At 39.0% G+C, this 19,657-nt stretch overlaps 1 pseudogene; it reads right to left on the reverse strand.

Moving 5' to 3' along the window:
• Window positions 1-258: 258 nt before the first annotated feature.
• The window catches only part of LOC114473669 (histone-lysine N-methyltransferase EHMT1-like), a 45,673-nt pseudogene continuing 26,274 nt past the window's right edge, over window positions 259-19,657 (reverse strand).

Raw genomic sequence — 19,657 nt, forward strand, 5'->3', positions numbered from 1 at the left:
TGTAAAAAACAAACAAACAAATGTAAAACATGAATTAGTAATAATCATACCGTTTGATTATTCTTTGATGCATAAGGAATAATTCATGTGTAAAAGTGTTTTACGGTTTCACAGTTTGAGAATCACAGCAGCTCTGAGAGGATTTTAAAGCGTGTTTGTGTGGGACGTGTCAGTGACTCTGCAACTGATCTGAGATCCATCTGTAGACGCGTCTCCTTCAAAATAAGAGCAGGAACTCCAGAGACACACACACAGGTGAAGTAGTTGTAATAAATTTATTGAAAAAGATCACATGAATTGTTCACGGGTCGAGAGAATCGTAACAGAAGATGGAAGTGCGATTTTTTTTCATGTTTTTTTTTTTAAATCTTTCAGGTACTTTTGCAACTGTTTCAAGGGCAACAATTATGACAGCGGCGGCGTTTGTCGGCAAAGGAAGGTCTAACTACAGTCACCATGGATACAAAAACCGGAGATAAAATCAAACATAAAAAAACAAAAAAAAACTTAAAAACATTCTCTTATTGTACAAATTATGTTCACATAAAAATGGAAACCAAAGTACAAACCTTTGTCAGCACCGTTGGAGTTTTCAGATTTATTTTATTTATTCCTCATCAGAAGAATGGTTTCACTTCCTGTCAGGAGACGTGACTCCAGGAAACAGTTTTTTTCACGTCTTTTTAGTGAGTTTATGATTGGATGTAATGGCTACAAAATATGAAGTGTGTGTGCGTGTGTGTGTGTGTGTGTGTGTGTGTGTGTGTGTGTGTGAGAGCCGATCCTGCTGGAATGGTTCCTAGTCTGGACCGCACAGGTCAGAAAACGGCGTGTTTTTAACAACGCAGACTCCAAAAAACAGAGAAAGAAATGGAGATTTGCTTCCAAAGGGGAATTCATAGGTTCTCGTGAAGCTCAGTGGTCCATGGAGTGAGTTCTAGGAGGGACAGGGGGGCCCGTTAGAGGAGCTGGTGTCCGGCGACGTGTTGGCGTGCCGCTGGTCCTCGGGCGTGCTGTCGGCCTGCAGCGACGCCGCGGCAGCAGACGAGAACCTGCACCTGGAAGAGCCGCACTCACAGCTGAACAGCTTACGTTTCACCTCCCAGAAGTGGTCGCCATAGTTGAATCTTAAGGAGGAGGAGGAGGAGGAAGAGGAAGAGGAAGAGGAAGAGGAGAAAGTGTCAGTGACGGTCTCACAGCGTGGCGACTACACCGATTACACTTTTTCAATTATCCATGTTCTCAATTATCCATCTTCAATAACAATTTAACAATTACGGGGGCCACCAATTTTTCCAATTACATTTCAAATTACAATTATTGGTTTTCCCCAGAACATCAATTACAACTTCCTGAAGAAAATGCAAGTGAGGATGCACGGGCTGGCCCGCGTCGCACTGCTTTGGCTTAGCATTAATATTAGCTAGCATTAGCTAGCATTAACGTTAACTTTAGCAATAGCTAGAAATAACATTGGCTAGCCTTAGCTAGCATTAACGTTAGCATTAACTAACATCATTATAAGCATTAATGTTAACATTAGAGTTAGCATTAGCAAGCATTAACTAGCACGATGATTAACTTGCATTAACATTAACAAACACTAGTATAAATTATCAATAGCATTAGCTAGCGTTAACATCATCTAGCATTAGCATCAATATAAATTAGCATTAGCTATCATTAGCATTAACTCGCATTAACTAACTAGCATTACTATAAATTGTCATTAGTTAGCATGAATGTTATTTAGCATTGGCATTAATATAAATTAGCATTAATATTACCTAGTATTAGTATTATCCTAGCATTAACCTAAAATCAGCACTAACCTAGTATTAGCACGACCCTAGTATTAGCATTAACCTAGCGTTAGCATTAGCCTAGCAATAGCATTAACCGAACTAGCAATAAAGTTGAAAAAGGTTGAAATGGGTTAAACATAACAGCTGCACATGTTAAAGGTTGAATGGTTTGTAATTTGCATGCATCCTCACTAATTACGTTGTTAATTACAAAAGTTCAATTACAATTAATCACAATTACTGAGCCTTTAAAAAATAACCCCATAAAACTTAATGTTCCTCTTGTGTTAGCTTTCTGTTAGCATCTCTTATGATAACGGGTCCTAAATCAAAATATTGGTATTATTAATATTTTTGGTGTGTTACTAACAGGTAAAGCTGATATGAAGCATATTTTAATCATTGTTAACTACGTATGTGTCAGACATAGAACTGTAACATGGTTCCACAGGTTTGCGTTTAATTACATTGTAAATGACATTTGATGCCAATTATAATTACAATAACATTTTCTGAACTCAATTGCAATCCAATTACAATTAAAACAGCAACAGATTTTTCCCAATTGCAATTACAAATATTATTACGTCAATTGTAATTAATTATCAATTACGTGAGTGCAATTATAATTGACCAGAACCCTGCTAGACGTTCACTCACCCAAGCTCCGCCCCCGCCTTGATGCTCTCGCTGGCGAAGAAGGCGATGTGGGGGAAACGAAGGTCCTGGTGCGTGGTGAACACGCGGCACGCAAACAGGTTGGGCTCGCACATGTGGTTGAGGAAGCGGCTGACGTTGCCGTAGAAACGGGCGTCAATGCAGTACAGGTCCTGCGGCTGAGGGAGGAAAGACATGAGTGAAAAAAGAAAAGAAAAAAAAAACTACACACGTGTGTGCACGAGCGAGGCCCGTTCTCCGCTTTACCTTGTCATCCAAGCTGAAGAGATACGCGTCGTTCTGTCTCATCTCCGCTTCTGCCTCGGAGATAATCTCACCCACGTACCTGTCAGGAAGCAGAGCAGACGTCAGCGCACAGAGATAATCCAGCCCTGTTGGGATTAGATGGTGATGCTCTGCTGACAAAATCTGTACAATTTCTCCTCGATACCAGGAAGTTCATTCACCACCCTCCTACATCATCATCATCATCATTCTTCATTCTTCATCTCTCTTCTTTGTCTGGGCTTTCAGAAATATTTTCTGATTGGTTCAAATCCTTTGTCCTGTAATTTGCAAACTGTGTGTGCGCGCTGAGCGAACGGCGTGAACTGATACATAGGCTGTGTTGTAAATGTCATACTAACATACTACTAATACTAAGTCTGACCTCAAAATGAGTATGTAGTGCGATCACATTAGATAGTATGAAAAGATTGAGTACGTGAAAAGTACCCAGATGTATACTATATGGGGAAATGTACGTAGTATGCACGGTGGGCACACTAGTCATACTTAATCGCCCCATGATGCATTAAGAGCGCCACGTATAATCATCCTGGGCCCGGTGTCACGTACTGAGTTTACCTCCGTACTGAGATTATAACCCTTACCCCGACACGAACATAATCCAGGAAAGAAATAAAACACGTGTCAGTTATTTTTATTTATATAATTATTCTTTTTTTTTTAGCAAAACTTCAGTGGGAACCCTCATCATCCTAATCCTACTTATAGTATATAGTAGACAGTATATACTCATTGAGTTTGTAATGCATAGTAGTACGTTAGTGTGACATTTCCAACACCGTCACACATCCTGAAATGGTTCAATTGCGTCTCCTTGTCTTTCTTCTCCATCTTACTCACCAGGTAAAGGATGAACTTTAAACAAATACTAATGAGGCGATCATGATCGTCCTCCATCATTGGAAATGTAGACTTCACTTCTGATTCCAGGACCTCATGTGTCTCACTTGAACTAACCAGAGAAACCGTTTGTTTGCTCCTCTGGCAGTAAAAGAAGGTCCCTGCCCATGTTTAAATATGACAGAGTCAGCACCTCTGGCCGCGCTGCTGCATGTATTCAGGGAATGCAGGAAACGAATCCAACGTACGGTGCTCACACTGTAATGCTGTCATTCTTAATGTTGTGGGACACAAGCACAGAGCAGCGTCGCTGTGCACGTAGAGTAGTGTGTGCTTGACTTTTGACAGAAATGTGACGCCATATTTAAAGAGTAACTAACGTGCGTCAAGGCTGGAAATTCAAAAAAAGCCTTGATTATGGGTGTGGCTCTAGAAAACAATCCATGCCACTAATTCACTACTTAATACCAGTGGGCGTGCACTCAACGTTCTTGAAGCTAAAATACGGCGCTTAGGGACGCTTCCATCTTGCAAATTTTACGTCATTTGGAACCAGAGTCTATGCAGTAGGGTCTGGCGGGAGGAGCCCTGGTAACACGCCCCGCCCATTTTGCGTACTGCCCTGATCACTTACGCAGCCCAGCTACACCAGAACATAAGTGTCTTTCCCGCTGAAAATTCTACCAAAGGCTTAGAACAGTTTACTGCAAAAAACTCATTTTGACAGCTCAAAAAAGACAAAGAAGTTAAATAGCGTCTCGACTTTTCTTCACAACTTAACTGCTATTCACAAAGAGAACTACGCAAGACCCGCGGCTGTCAACATGACGTCAAATCCCGCTTTTCAACCTCAACTTATTTAAAGGGGACATATCATGGTTTTAGGGTTAGGGTTAGGGTTAGACCCTAGAGAAATAGGTTTTAACCCTAACCCTAAGCCTCGACCAACATTGTCATTGGTCGACCAGCAAAGATATCAGTTTCAAAACTGCAAAAAAATGTAAAAAAAATGCAATGCACTTATATAGGAGATAAGGATTATCAATATAATTTATTTAATGCCTAAACATAATTCTATGTCCAGCAACAGCGTGAGTGCGTGCTGCTAAAAAAAAGTGTTGCGCTTCAGCTGTCAGGGCAGTGCGCTGTCCTCAGATCAGATCAGATCAGATCCGAGGGAACAAATTAAGATTGTTAAGACCATTAATGAATCAATGCATTTTCTGCACAAGACCATGAATTATCCTTATATATATATATACGTGGATTATGTAAATAGATCAACTGCTGTCTCTGGTGCGGCGATGCACACTGCGCACCTGTGTTTGACGTGCGTTTCTTTCTCCGTGCTCTGATTTGATGTCGACATCAACAGTTGTTTATAAATAAAAGCAGGCTTACCACTAAAACAAACGTAAATATGTAATTTATATGACGAAGAAATAGGTTTTAATTGTCGGTTTCAGGTTGGGCTCTGTTATAAATACCTAATGTCTGTTTGACCTGTAGGTTTCACTTTTGCTTTTTCGGGTTCTGGTCAAAGCTTGAATAAGGTTCAGATCATAAATGGTCTGTGTTTAAAAGCAAATCTGCACCACAAAATGCCAAAACTAAATATTTGTCTCTCTTTTTCTTTGTCCTTGTCCTCCTCTACACCTGCTCATTCATTCTCTGTTTTTTTTTCAAGTTTTTTTTGGTCGACTAATCGCTACGTGTGCCATAGTCTTGGTCGACCAACTATTTCCTTTAGGGATGTAACGATTAATCGTAAGGCAGTTAAAAATCGATTCATAGGTATCACGGTTCACATCGGTATTGTGAAAATTGAATCGCAGTACTTTTTGTAAACAGCAGAGGGCGCTATATATTAATCCTTCTCTTTTCCAGAAGTGTTGTCGGCGGGCAGAATCTGCTAACACTTTCTTTCAGGCCGCCTTCTACTCTTAAACATGTTCATAAATGATTCCTTACCCCTTTAGCACTGAAAGAATATCTGTAATATTACGTGAATATCTGTAAAAGTCACGTTTTTCTATTAGCTCTGTCTGCTAGCATAGCATCTCTTCTTCACTGCTAAAATAGCTGCATGCCACTGGGCTACCAGCGCCCTCTGCTGGTCCAAACAAATATCTGACGTAAATACAGTGAAATAACTGTTTTTTTTTTAAAGTCCAATTGTTAAGGCACAAAATACATTTTCAGTTGCACTTTTAAAAAGAAAAAGAGCTATTATGCAGTTTTGCATTGTTTACTATAGAACCAGAATTTAAATTAATAGGCTTCTTCTTCATTTGTATTATTCCTTTATTTATTTCATTCAAGATTTATTTTTAGTTAAATTGCATTGTTTTGAATAGTTTATCAAGGGATTCTTTTGACAATGAAAAATAAAAATAAAATAATACAGTATTTTCTTTTTTTCCCCCAGAAAAATAAAGGAATATTTTTCAGTCATCATTTGTCTACAGTCCCATTTTGTAAAATAAATCGTGAGAGAATCGTTTTGTGAATCGAATGGTATCGGAAGTTGAGTGAATCGTTACATCTCTAATTTCCTTGGTTGACTACAGCCCTAAAATTTTAATACTTGACTAAAATGTCAAAAGTTGGACTAGAATCAATCCACAATACGACTTCATATCAAATACATTTGTTTTCAGCAGAAGAAAAAGTGATGTTTGAGTTTAGTTACTGTTTATCTACAGGTTATCTTGTGACTGCTCGAAACAAGCACTGCTGATTATAATGAGTAACAAATGCACAGCTGTGAGCTGATGTGTGTTCAGATAAATGTGAACATTAGTGACAGCATTAATACTTCCATCACCAGTTGATCCGATACACCAGGAGGTGAACGACTCTTTCCCTCTCCAGCTAATCTTCCTGCCCAGTGTTCCCAGCGTGTTATTACCCATCACAGTGTGTTGCTGCACTTACTCGCACACAAAGGTTCCCTGTGGAATATCCTGCAGCGTCCTCACACCCCAGCCCTTCTTAGCGGTCCTGAACAGCTGGAGTCTGGTCCTGGAGGATGAACCAGATGTTTTTATCTCACATCCACAGAGCAGAAGCAGTAGATTTTAAAGAGCAGGTCGTTGGTCACGTTTCACTAACCTCAGTCCGTTCTGCACCACGCGGTTCTTGCAGGTTCTCCAGCAGGAGCAGGCGTGGTTACACTCAAAGATGAGCGGAGGCGGTTCTCTGCAGAACTCAGGCAGGAGGCAGCCGCTCTGCACACACACGCACACAAATTTAAATTATGCATTAATTACGGTGAATTAGAAATAGACAAAATTGTTGTAACAAAAAAAGTCACAATTTCCTAAAAAATTACTTTTTTTTTTAACTGTTTTTATGAACATTTTGCAGTAAGACCTTTAAACAGTCCATGTAAATAAGGTATAGAGGTTTAGCACTGACTATGATCATGATCTATAAATGAAGCCATATTTAACAGGGTTTATACTTTTAAGTTATACTAGATCCACCTCCGAATGCCTAATTGACCAATTCAAGCAACATATAGTAGACTTTAATCACTGTGAATACTGTTTGAAGTACTCCTGCTAATGTTAGCACACTGTACACTCAAAGCTCTCAATTCTCACACATTTCAACCTGTTCACACCATGTACACCATCTCACGCAGAGAAATGACCAGGATAAAGGTGCGTTCACACCGAACGTGACTGAAGTGACTGGATTACATTCAAAATCAATGTAAATGACGCGACTTAAAGCGACCTCCCTTCAAGCGGTCCTACTTGCGTGATTCCTGCGCAACCAAGTCGCTCAAAGTTTCAAAATTTTAACTTCTCAAGCAACAACTCCCCCATCCTTCACTGTTTGTACAGCTGAGGCAGGAGCCCCTCCCTCCCACTACAGTGAGATGGCTGCAAATGGAGGGCTGTACTACACTTCCTCAATTTAGCGGGGCAAAATGAAAGTGATTAACTTCTTGAGTGAACTCATCCTTTAGTAACTCTGCAAGTTGATCACTTAAACTGTAAATGCGCTTCTGTCTATGATAAGTGTTGTAAACGTACGGCCAGAGAAGAGGTGATCAGCCCCCTCTTTTCCCCTGTCACCGGCTCCACACACACATACACAAGATAAGCACCCCTGCACTATGAAATGTTAAATGCCAAATAAATAGATGTATTTGTACAAATTTAGGTCTTATCAGATTTTAACCAAACTACCGCTGCAGCAAAAGTCTCACTCTGAACGGAGTTCAAAACTTTGCGTTTGACAGCTGCAATCCATTGTTAGCGTCGCTTTCTGTCAGCTGGGAAATGATAAAAGGACAAGCCGGGGACTTTCCCTTGCCTGTTTGTACATCTCGCAGCACAGCAGTGAAACACCATGGTATTCATTTGACACTCTTTGATCCTACAGAGCATCCTGCTTTAACACAGTTGGACCACAGAGATGTTTGCAGTGAAACAGAACCATTGGCTTCCTACATATTACACAGTTTTAAACTTATATTGTTCACAGCCGTATGGAGCTGATGTAAGCGAGTCAGAACTGAAGCCGAGCGTCATTTCTAAATATGTGTGGGAACTGTTTCTGGTATCCATCCAGATTAATTTCACCAAGCTCACCATATGACAGCTTGTTTCAACTGATATTTCCTCTTATGATGGATTAAACTGTGGCTTTATGTTGGAAATAGTATTAAAATAGTTGGACATCAGTTTGAGGTCTGTACGTTTCATTTAACAAGCTGTAGCCGACGCGCCTCCGCAAGGCTGAACCCACCGCCCTTCCAGAAAAAGAAGTGGACGACACAGATGAAATATATTATACATTACATACATACAGTTAGTTCCAACCAAGTAATTTGATTGGACAATAAACATTTCAAGAATGCTGATATAGAGCAACAACAGCACTGGGACCTCTTACGGATCATATCACTCCACTGTACAGCTGATCTAAATACCGTTAAATCTTGGGCTAACTACACTGCAGTACACTGTGTGCGCTCCACTTGTGGAACTATTTTTGTAGGCGGAGCCAAATGATTAAAATAAACAAGCAAATCATCATCTCTCGTCACTTAATACTGTTAACTAATAAAATGCGCTTGTAGAACTGTTGTATAAAAGCAATATCACACTGGAGGTTGTGCTGTTATATCAGCACAGGTGTGATTATCTACGACTGAATCACACCAGTGCTGATATTTCAGCACAACAGCACGACCTTGAGTGTGATACTGCTTAAATAGAATGTAACACATTTTGTCCCGTCTAGAACTGGTAAGTTTGTAAATGGTGAACATATTAGAAATGCCGATGGTCAATTCTTTGATTGATGCAGCTGGGTTGCTATGGGAACATTCAGATGTCGCTCTCCTCTTCTCTGTGACGTGCTCACCTTGTCGTACCAGCAGCGCAGACTGAGCTGTCCACACATGCAGATGCTGGCGGAGCAGTCGTCCTTACAAACACAGTACTGTTGGACCAAAGACACAGAGAGGAAGACACGCTGCATCACTTCCAACACTAGAGCAGAACAAACCCCTCCCCCTCCCGTCAGAGCTCCTCACCTGCAGGTGTGTGATGTTCCTGTCGATGTTCATTGGGGACGTGATGCAGTTCTCAGAGATGTATTTGTAGTTGTCGGGATACGGCTCGCTGTCCACAGAGTTCACGCAGGGAATGGGAACTTGCTCCTCCCCCAGAGCGATGTCGCTGCACACAGGACAATAAAAAAAAAGTGGGATTTTAAAAAGCACAGAAATTGGTTAAAAGTGGCAAATTACAGAGGCCAAAAACAGACAGAAAAAGTGGTAAAAAGGGTTCAAAGTGTCAGTGTTGGCTTAAAGAGTGACAGTGGTAGTGTAATTTAAAAAGTCAGAACAATTACCGGTAGTTTAAACTGAAAAATAATGGGCATGACAATCCTGAATGGTGTTAAATTGGCAAAAATAAGCATGAAACATGGTGAAAAAGAGGGTAAAAGTGACAATAATGGGTCAACATATGCAAGATTAGGTGGGAAAAGGGTTTAAAAGAGCAGAAAGTAGAAGTGTGTATTTTTGATGCCCTTTTGTGTGTTTTTAAAAATGTGTGTATTCCTGTTGTAATCTCGTTTTTTGAAATCAGTTTTGTGTATATTTGTTGTAATTTGTATTTGTTCTCTCATCTTATGTGTATTTTTTGTTGTTATTTTGTGTGTTTTTGGTCACAAACTGGCAAATAATGTGCATGACAAATGTTGAATGTGGTTAAAAGGGCTTTTAAGTGTCTTCAAAGTGGAAAAAAGTGCAGAAAAGGTATTGAAATTTGATGGAGAAGTGGCAGAAATGGAAGTAATTTGGCAAAAATACATTGAAAGGAGCAAAAAATGTGGCAAGAAAAAGTGATGAAAATAGGTTAAAATATGGCAAGATTGGTGCAGTTGCAGATAGAGGGTGAAAATTAAAGTGTCTCGCGACCCAACATTATTTATTATTATTATTTATCATCCCATTTTGACTGACATGTCTCTCTCTGAACCAACCTGCGCAGGACTTTCTCCTCGCTGCGTGTCGACTTGCTGCTGCTCCTGGAGTCCCTCTCTCTCTCCCTCTTGTTGGCCTGCAGGGCGGCCCAGGCTTTAGAGTTGTGGCTGCAGCAGTCTGGAGGTGTTTCTCCTTCTCTGTTCTTCAGGAACACGTCAGCTCCGTGTGAGAGGAACAGCCTGTAGAAGCAGACGCTCTGTTTGACATACAGCGAAAAAATCTAGAGCAGAGGTCTAATTTTACACAGCTTCACCCAAAACAGATGCACAAAATGATGACTAAAATACACACACGCTCAAAAAAACCCAAAAAACAACAGCACACAAAATGCAAATGAAAATAATAAGAAAAACATTAAAAAAAAAAGGTCAAAAACTAATGACAAACTAAAAATGATGTATACACAAAATTACAACAAAACCAAAAACACAATAAATACACAAAAGACACCAAACACAAAATTCCTGACAAATACACAAAATTAAATGAAATACACAACATGACGGAAAAACAAACAAAAACTAAAAAACAAACAAAATTGTACACAGAAAGGGACAAAAAAAAACATATACACAAAATAATTACAAAAACAAAAAACAAGAAAATAAAAGAAAAGTCAACAAAAGAAATACACATCATAGCAAAACACACACAAAAAAACTAACAAGAAATATACACAAAATCACAACAAAAAGAGAAACAAAAACACAAAAAACACAAAATAACAAAAACACAAAATAACAAAAACACAAAAAAATGCCAAACTTAACACACCTAAAACGAAAATAGAAAAAAACACAAAAACAAACAAATTAACATTCAAAATCAAACAAAACAAAAAGGCTCCACAAACATGCACTATAAGAGAAAATACTGACTGACTGATTCCTTTGTTGTCTCCTGTGTTAATGCTCACATTGGTCATTAACTCACTCACTGCCATTGATGTAAAAACATGACAATTGTCTTTTTCGACAGGGGTTGCTAGGAGACAGTGTGACGGAGTTCTCTCATAAATATCAGGCTTGTACTATAATGTAGTGACCAACTGGTGCCAAAGGAGGACTTATATTTGTTTAAAATAATGCTGATGGCTAGCAAGAAAGCTATAACAAGAACCTGGTTAAAAAGTGACCCTCCGACACTGAATCAATGGAGAGACATTGTGGAGGAAATTTATGTGATGGAAAAAAATGACCTTTCATCTGAGATTGAAAGTTAGTAAATTTAAAAATGTTGGCTCAAGTGGACTCATTATAAAGCTAATTTCAAGTTGTAGTTTTATTTTGTAGTACCCCACAGACTGTATTTATTTATTTACTTTTTTTTTTTTTTTTGTCTTTGTTTTGATCTATGTTGAACTTTGAAAAATCATAAAATAAAAAGTAAAAAAATAAAATAAAAAAAATCAGTCAAAATGCTTTAAAATGGCTGGCATTGAGGGGGGTAGCTGTTCTGAAAATGGCTGGCACTGAATGAGTTAATATAAGTTATTATGCTGCCATTAATGTTGTCAATGTTGTTTTTGTGGCCTCCCTGCAATGAAAGTTCCACATCTCTGATCTGGAGTAAATATTAGTGAGTTTTGGTTGTGAACACAGACTCACGTCACACACTCCAGGCGGTTTTCCCGGGCAGCGATGTGCAGTGGTGAGTCTCCGTGGATGTTGACGGCGTGAAGGTTACAGCGAGCCTTCAGGAGCAGCTCAGAGATCTCTAAACTACCAGAGAACGCCGCCCAGTGGAGGCAGATGTTTTCCTCCTGCGACCGTGAACAATCACACAGTTACACAACGTCCTAATGCTCAGACGCACACAGAGGAAGGAACTGTGAAAACAACCTTGTCCCTGATACTGATGTCGGCTCCTTTGGAGAGAAGCAGCTTCACCTGGTCCACGTGTTTGTATTCTGTGGCCCAGATCATCGCCGTCCAGCCACCGTCATCCTGAGAGGAAAACGTTACATGGAATCAAAGAAAAAAACGGACGAAAGAGACGTTGCAACCACAAGCAGAAGCATAGAAATAAAGTCAGTCAAACTGCATTCATTCATTTGTAATTCATCCATTCCCACAATGAAGCAAACACAGCTCTGAGCTGGGCAATATATTATATCCAGTACTATTTTATAGCAGTGGTTCTCAACCTTTTTAGCCCACAACCCCCAAAATAAAGATTCCAAATACGGATCAGTTTGATCTCAAGTGGGCCACAGATTATAGGTAGGGGGGTAAAAATAACATCATTGTGCCCTAGTTTTCAATATCAGTTTAATTCACTTGAAAAGTTATTGATTTTTTTTAACAATTGTTGTGTAATTTAGAGGAATTTTGCGTGTGAAATTGCAAGATTCGTGGAAATATTGAGTTATTTCCACAGTTTTATTAAATTAGTGAATTTGGATATCTACAACTGGATTATTTGTTGATTTACACAATAATTCAGGATGCTCTTTGGCCCCCGGGCCTCAAGTTTGACACGTGTTCTAGAACAGGCATGTGGAGACAGGGCCATCTATAGGGGGGAAGAAGGGGAAAGCTATTTGGGGCCCATCCATGAAGTCAGCAAAATGATGGTCAAAACATGAAATATGGTGAAAAGAGGTTAAAAGTGACAATAATGAGTCAACATATGTGACATTAGGTGGGAGAAGTGGTGGAAAGGGTTTATAAAAGTGGAAAAAATGTGCAGATAAGGTATTGAAATTTGATGAAGAAGTGGCAGAAATAGGAGTAATGTAGCAAAAATGGATTAAAAGGAGCAAAAAAATTGGCATGTTTGATGTAGTTGCAGAAAAAGGGCAAAAATGAGCTGAAATTGTTCAAAAAATATTCTTAGATTCTTGTAGGCACCTGGCGACACCCTCCCAGTGTCTCGTGACCCCAAGGTTGAGAACCCCTGCACTATAGCACAGCTTCAAGCAGAAAGTGTCTGTGTTTTGATAATCATAGGAAAGCTGACCTGGCAGTTTATGTTGATGAATCCAGTGGACAGCAGGTGTTCCACGATCCTGTAATGACCAGACTTTGCCGCTAGATGGAGACACGTGAACCCTTCCACATCCTGGAAACAGCAGAGGGTCAAATTATGGGGTGAAACATCCCACTTCCTGTTCATCAATGTAGGCGTGGTTCATTGGTTTACCTTGAGCGTGACGGTGGATCCGGCCCTCAGCAGGTACAGAACCACCTCCATGTGGTTGTTCTCACATGCCTCCATCAGAGGAGTCCGCTGGTCGTCATCATACATGTCCAGGTTGGCTCCAGCCTGCAGCGTCACACAGTGACAATATGTTAAGGTTTCATTCATTCTGACAACTTTTTTCAGGAAATTTACTTTGAAACATTCCTATTAGGGATGCACGATACGCAAAGATTCCCATCAATAATTCCAGCAAATTCATTTTGTCTTTTTGAATAATTAAAGGCAAAGCTTTTCTTTTATTCAGTCAATTTTTTTGAAATGTACTTTGATTTCCTGACATATTTCGACTGTCAGTCTTCCTCAGAGGCGTCTGGTGATCGCTTTCATGTGTCCTTTTGAGTTCTTTCCGGGCATGGCCAACTTGAAAGTTCTGTCAGATGCCTCTGAGGAAGACTGACAGTTGGCAGTCGAAACAGTTGTGGAGATCAAAGTAAATTTCAAAGTAAATTTCTGAAATAAGTTGGTCTGAATAAATGAAACCAGGTGGTTTCCAGTCAATTTTTTTGTAGAAATACTTTTCGATCATGTTTTTTATTATTATTATTATTAACATTATGATTAATAACTAGATTTATATTTGACAAACTAAAAGTCTGGAAAACAGTGTTTTTTTTGTTTGAAAAATAATAACAATTGAAAAAACTTTAAAAATGTTTACTAAACATTTCAGGTGACCACATTTAAACTCCAGGTGACACCACATGGGCTCCCGACCCCAAGGTTGGAAAAACACTGCCATAACATAACAGACAAAATGAACAACAAAACAAACTTTGATTTTATGCATTTTAATTCATACGTTTAAAGTAAAACAATCAAACTCTGCAGAATTCACTTCAGATTATAAATGTAATTAAACCTATGCACAGCTCCTATTACAGTGTAACCAACACAACTTAAAGCATGCTAATAAACAAAAATAAAAGGGGAATGAACATTTGGCAGCAGCAAAATTAATTTAACAATTGGGAAAAATTGTAATTAAACCTTTTTAACAGATTCAACTTGATTTAAAACATTTATATGTATTTTTTTAACAATGTATTCAAGTTAATTGATAATGTGTGTCATTTAACTCCAGTTTATTTCCCTTCTCTCTCCATCAACAGCTCGGTCTCACCTGTACGAGCATGTGACACACATCCACGTATCCCGCCTCAGCTGAAGCGTGCAGCGGCGTGCGTTTGTTCTGAGATTCCATCTTAAAGTTTGGGTCGATGCCGTCCACTGTGAGGACACGTTAAAGTTAACATTTGATAAAAACCACAGGTGAACATATGAATAATTAATGAAAAGGTCCTACATACCCAGCATGAGCACCACCTTCTTCAGCTCCCCCTGCTTGGCCGACAGGTACAGCTGTTTGGGGTGAAACCGCAGCTTTTTGGGCCTGAGCGGGGAAAAAAAAAAAAAAAAAAACAGTGAGGGAATCATTTTAACACACACAAGCTCACAATGTGTGTGCATTTTCGGAAGGTTGGCTTTTTACAAACAACTCTGGGCTTGGCTTGTTGAGAGTTGTAGGTTGTACGTACAGTACACTATATCGGTCCGATTTTGTGCAGCCCCCCAAAGTAAATGCACAAATTGATGTCGAAATTACACAAAACAAAAACTAAAATACACAGAGCCTGTGCTACAAAGCTGGATAAGCATATGTGGGATATCTCTCCTTTAGCTTCACCAAACACTCTGTCACAGAGCAGCTGTACTACAAAGCAGGACATAAACACGTCCACTTAACCCTGGTGTTTTCAGCCTGGCTACGTGCGCGCTGCAGTGAAAGATTGCAATCATGGAGAAACCGTGCAGACCTGTGTCACAATTAAGGAATAATTATATAAAAATAGGAAGAATTACAATCAACAATTCAAACCAAAAACATCACTGTTGTTGCAGTAACAGCAGGAAGGAAGGAATGCAGGAAGTGATGAGTGTTAATGCTTAAATTATTGAGATTATACAATATTAATTAAATGGAGAAAACTGATCACTTTCACTTTATTAAGCCACAGACCTCGTCTGTTGCTGCGTTCATATAGCTCTGCCTACATCATAAGGTGCATAATATTTGTACTTTATACAGCCTGGATTATTTTAGAGGACTGAGGCTCCCTGCGTCGCCACAGAATACGTGGATGAATACATTTATTGATCCGAAAGCGCCTGACACACCCAAGCTTCATCAGTCGACTAATGTAGGTCAGTCCATCAGATATAAATCTATACGTTTCCTATAGGATGTCATGAATAAATGAAAGAATTGCATCGATATCTTCTCTGTCAGCGTCACATCACACAGAGACGTGTTCACTAAGGGTGTGAAAAAAAGAACGATTTCATGATATATATCGCAATTTTTTGGGTGCCAATTTTAAATTAAATTTTTATTTAAAAAAATATTTTTTTTTTATATTTAATCAATATTTTTGCATATTTGTGCAATATTTCAGTGATTACAATGCTTTCAATGTGTTGCAATGGTTATTTGATGCACTTGATTTTATGATGGCACTGTGTAATGCCTGCAGTATTTATGTATGCACAGACATTTTATTTTCATATAATCAGTTCAGATCAGTGCTTAAACTGATCCAAATTTCATGCTTTTATACCAAAGTGAATTTTTTGTTTTACTAATCTGCTGCACTATATAGGTGTTCAGTCTAAGTTACCATGGTGATTGTACAGCACACACCAAATAAATCCCAGAAGTTAGCGCGAGAAGAGGAAATCCAGCTTCGTAGTACAGGCCCAAAATGACTCAAAAAAACATACAAAAAAAAGAACAAAATTACTCACGATGACTCCAAAATTACACAAAAGCATACAAAAATATACAAAACAAAAACACACAACAACAACAAAAACATACAATACAAAAACAGAGAACACAAAATATAAAGTCACAAAACAAAAATGCACAGAAATGTCCCAGTGTGACCATAACGTGTGTGTCTAACTTACTTCTCCGTGTCCAGAGCCACCAGGATGCTCTCTAATGTTTCCCTCGTGGCTCCTGCAGGAAGTTGCTGTTGCTGTGCAGCTGCTGTTCCGTCTCCAGCCTGAGGGGCGGCAGACCTGGACGACCCAGGAACAGAGGAGGCGTCCGGCCCTGGAGAGGGACGGACACCCAGCGAACTGTCGGCCCTGACGCCGACCTCGGCTGCTGGAGCCGGACAGGACGAGCTGGAAGGGAGAACATCACTGTTTTGAAAATGTGTGCAAATAAAACCCTTTCAAAATAAAAGACAAGGTTTCTTTCTTTTATTTTTTCCCAAGGCTTATGATTACAACTAGAGATGCACAATCTTTATTGGCGTGATAACATCAGCCAATAATTAATATATTTTTTTACTGTCAATCCAATAAAACAACTTGAACAAAATTTAGCTCCGCCCCTTTTACCCTGCTACGTGCTAAGCAACTTGTGTCAAACTCAAGTCCCGGAGTATCAGATTCGGCCCAGAGGAGGAAATGAAAATGACAGAGAAAACATGAATCACTGTGTAAATATTACCAAATATTTCAGTTGTAAATTGCTGTTGAAAGAACTATATTTTTTCCAAAATCCTGCAATTTTTCTCAAATTATTCCAAAAAACTCTTCTAATTAAAATTTTTTTAATTATCTGTCACTTTTTGCTTAGATATAGTTGATGGCTGCCATACTTGGGCACATTAGTCGTTCACGTCGTCAAGCTTTTATTTTGGTAATTCCGGTGAACTTGCATATTAGCTAAATAATTAGTTTCATTGTTTTTCATCATTTAGATTTAACATTTAAGATTTCCAACTAACATTTAGATTTAACATTTACATTTAAAATTTAGATTTAGATTTAACATTTAAGATTTCCAACTAACATTGAGATTTAACATTTACATTTAAAATTTAGATTTAGATTTAACATTTACATTCAACATTTAGATTGAACATTTAAATTTAACATTTAGGTTTAACATTTAGGATTTATTATTAAAATTTATGTTTAGATTTAACATTGGCATATTTTTATGAGTAAAACAATATCACAAATTTCATAAATGTTGCTGTAAATTTGGTACCACATAATTCACATTTTTTTATAACGTGGTTAGTTGCTAAATGTTGCAAAAAGTTGCTGTTTAATTTAGCATTCGGAGGCCCCATAGAAGTTTCCCGCCTAAAACCTGGGCCTACTTTGTGATCGAACTGGTCCGTATTTGGCCCTTGAACTAAATGAGTTTGACACACAGTGCTAAGCTAACCATAAGTAAAGTCAAGTCATACACATACAGTTTCATATGATTTAATGCAGAAGGTGGTCCACCTCCCAGTGGTGGTGTCTGGCTCGGCCCTCTAGGGAGCCCAGGAGTGGCAGGGCCATGTGCGAGGGCCGGTGGGGACGGTGGAGGTTAGAGGTGGGTGTCGGCATTAGCGATGGTCACCTCCTTGGCTTTGCCCACTTCCTCTCCGCAGTGCGGACAGAAGCTCTGACCTTGAGCACCGAGGCAACAGGCTCGATGGAAGCGGGTGAGAGATGCTCACGTCAGGCTGACACTCCAGGAACGTTCCCCTGGGAGAAAGAGTGAAATTACACAGAGAAACAGCAACGCTACACTCCCTACATGCAGAACACGCACTGTGCGTAGGGCATCATCTACCACGGGGGTCCAGGGGCACATTTTGCACGATGGGGACTCATTTGCGCAAATGTGCAATAGACGAGCTGCACAATTATGCGCTCCAAGAGGCACGGAATGAGATAAAAAAAAAAAGGGCTGTAATATGACTGTGCATTCATCACTGCAATGGCCAATCAGAGGAGAGCATGTAGAGCTGTTGTCAAAAGATAAGTGAGTGATATTAGATGATGTCTCCTTAATATCAAAGATGTCAAAAACACACGAGTTCATTAGACACGTTAACTAGTCAATAGGGATTGATGTAACGATTCACTTCAACTCCCGATACAATTCGCTTCACGATACTGGGTTCACGATACGTTTCTCTCACGATTATTTTACAAAATGGGACTGTAGACAAATGATGATGAAAAATATTCCTCAATTTTTTTGGGGGAAAAAAAAGAAAATAGAGAAAATACTGTACTATTTTCCTTTTATATTTCATTGTCAAAAGAATCCCTGATAAACTATTCAAAACAATGCAATTTAACTAAAAATAAATCTTGAATGAAATAAATAAAGGAATAATACAAATGAAGATTCTGGTTCTATAGTAAACAATGCAAAACTGCATAATAGTTCTATTACAGATATTCTTTCGGTGCTAAAGGGTAAGAAATCATTTATGAACAAGTTTAGGAGTAGAAGGCGGCCAGAAAGAAAGTAGGAGCAGATTCCGCCCACTGCCTCAGCATTTGGACAAGAGAAGGATAAATATATAGCGCCCTCTGCTGTTTAAAAAAAGTACTGTGATTCAATTTTCAGAAAATCGATTTCAACTGTGATACCTATGAATCCATTTTTAACTGCCTTACTATTAATCGTTACATCCCTACTAGACAATCATTGATTAAAGAGGAACTAAACCCCAAACCTTTTTTTTCTCTGCTAATACATACTGTATGTATTTGGGTATTAAGTAGTGCTGTTGATTGATCCTATAGTTCAACTTTTAACATTTTAGTAAAAGTATTTACATTTTGCGTATTTAGTTGTAAAATGTGAGTTACTGGCCTCTAAGGGTTGAATGTCGGCTTATACAATTTCATTTTGCTATTGGCTGAGACAGATTTTCGTAACCATCGAGCATCACCAACTTTCACTTTTGACCCCGCCCCTCCAATAAAAGCTGAGAGGAGGGCGGAAGGTTTCCTCCAATCACAGCCCTCAGTGAGCATTGATTGACAGTTGTGATGTGGAAATCTAATGCTCTGTGCAAAGCAGATGCGCCTCGCTGTGGTGATGTTTTTGAATCAGAGGGTTCATCAAACTATGTGTGTATTTACAGACACATCATGTGTGTATTCCCGTCTGTCTCTACGTGTGCGCAGACGTGCGTGTACTTCTCATTGCTGTGTGTGTCTTCCTGCCTGAGTGGGTGTGTCTAACTGCTATAAAAGTAATGCCCATAATCAAGGCATTTTTTTAAACCTCCCCCTAGTGGCAGGTCAGCAGAAAGCAGGGGTTTAGTTACTCTTTAAGTAGGGCCCCTATAAAATCCATTTTTTTTTCCCCCAAATTCCCTTTTACTTTTTTCAAAATTCTGTGTTTTCAACACATATTTATAAAAGGCTTTTGAGAGAGAAAATATTAGTTTTTAACTCCTGTGAGGGAAACAAATAAATATTAATAAATAAAGAAAACCATAAATAAACAAAA

Source organism: Gouania willdenowi, chromosome 12 (assembly GCF_900634775.1).
Source record: "Gouania willdenowi chromosome 12, fGouWil2.1, whole genome shotgun sequence".
Classification (NCBI taxonomy): domain Eukaryota; kingdom Metazoa; phylum Chordata; class Actinopteri; order Blenniiformes; family Gobiesocidae; genus Gouania; species Gouania willdenowi.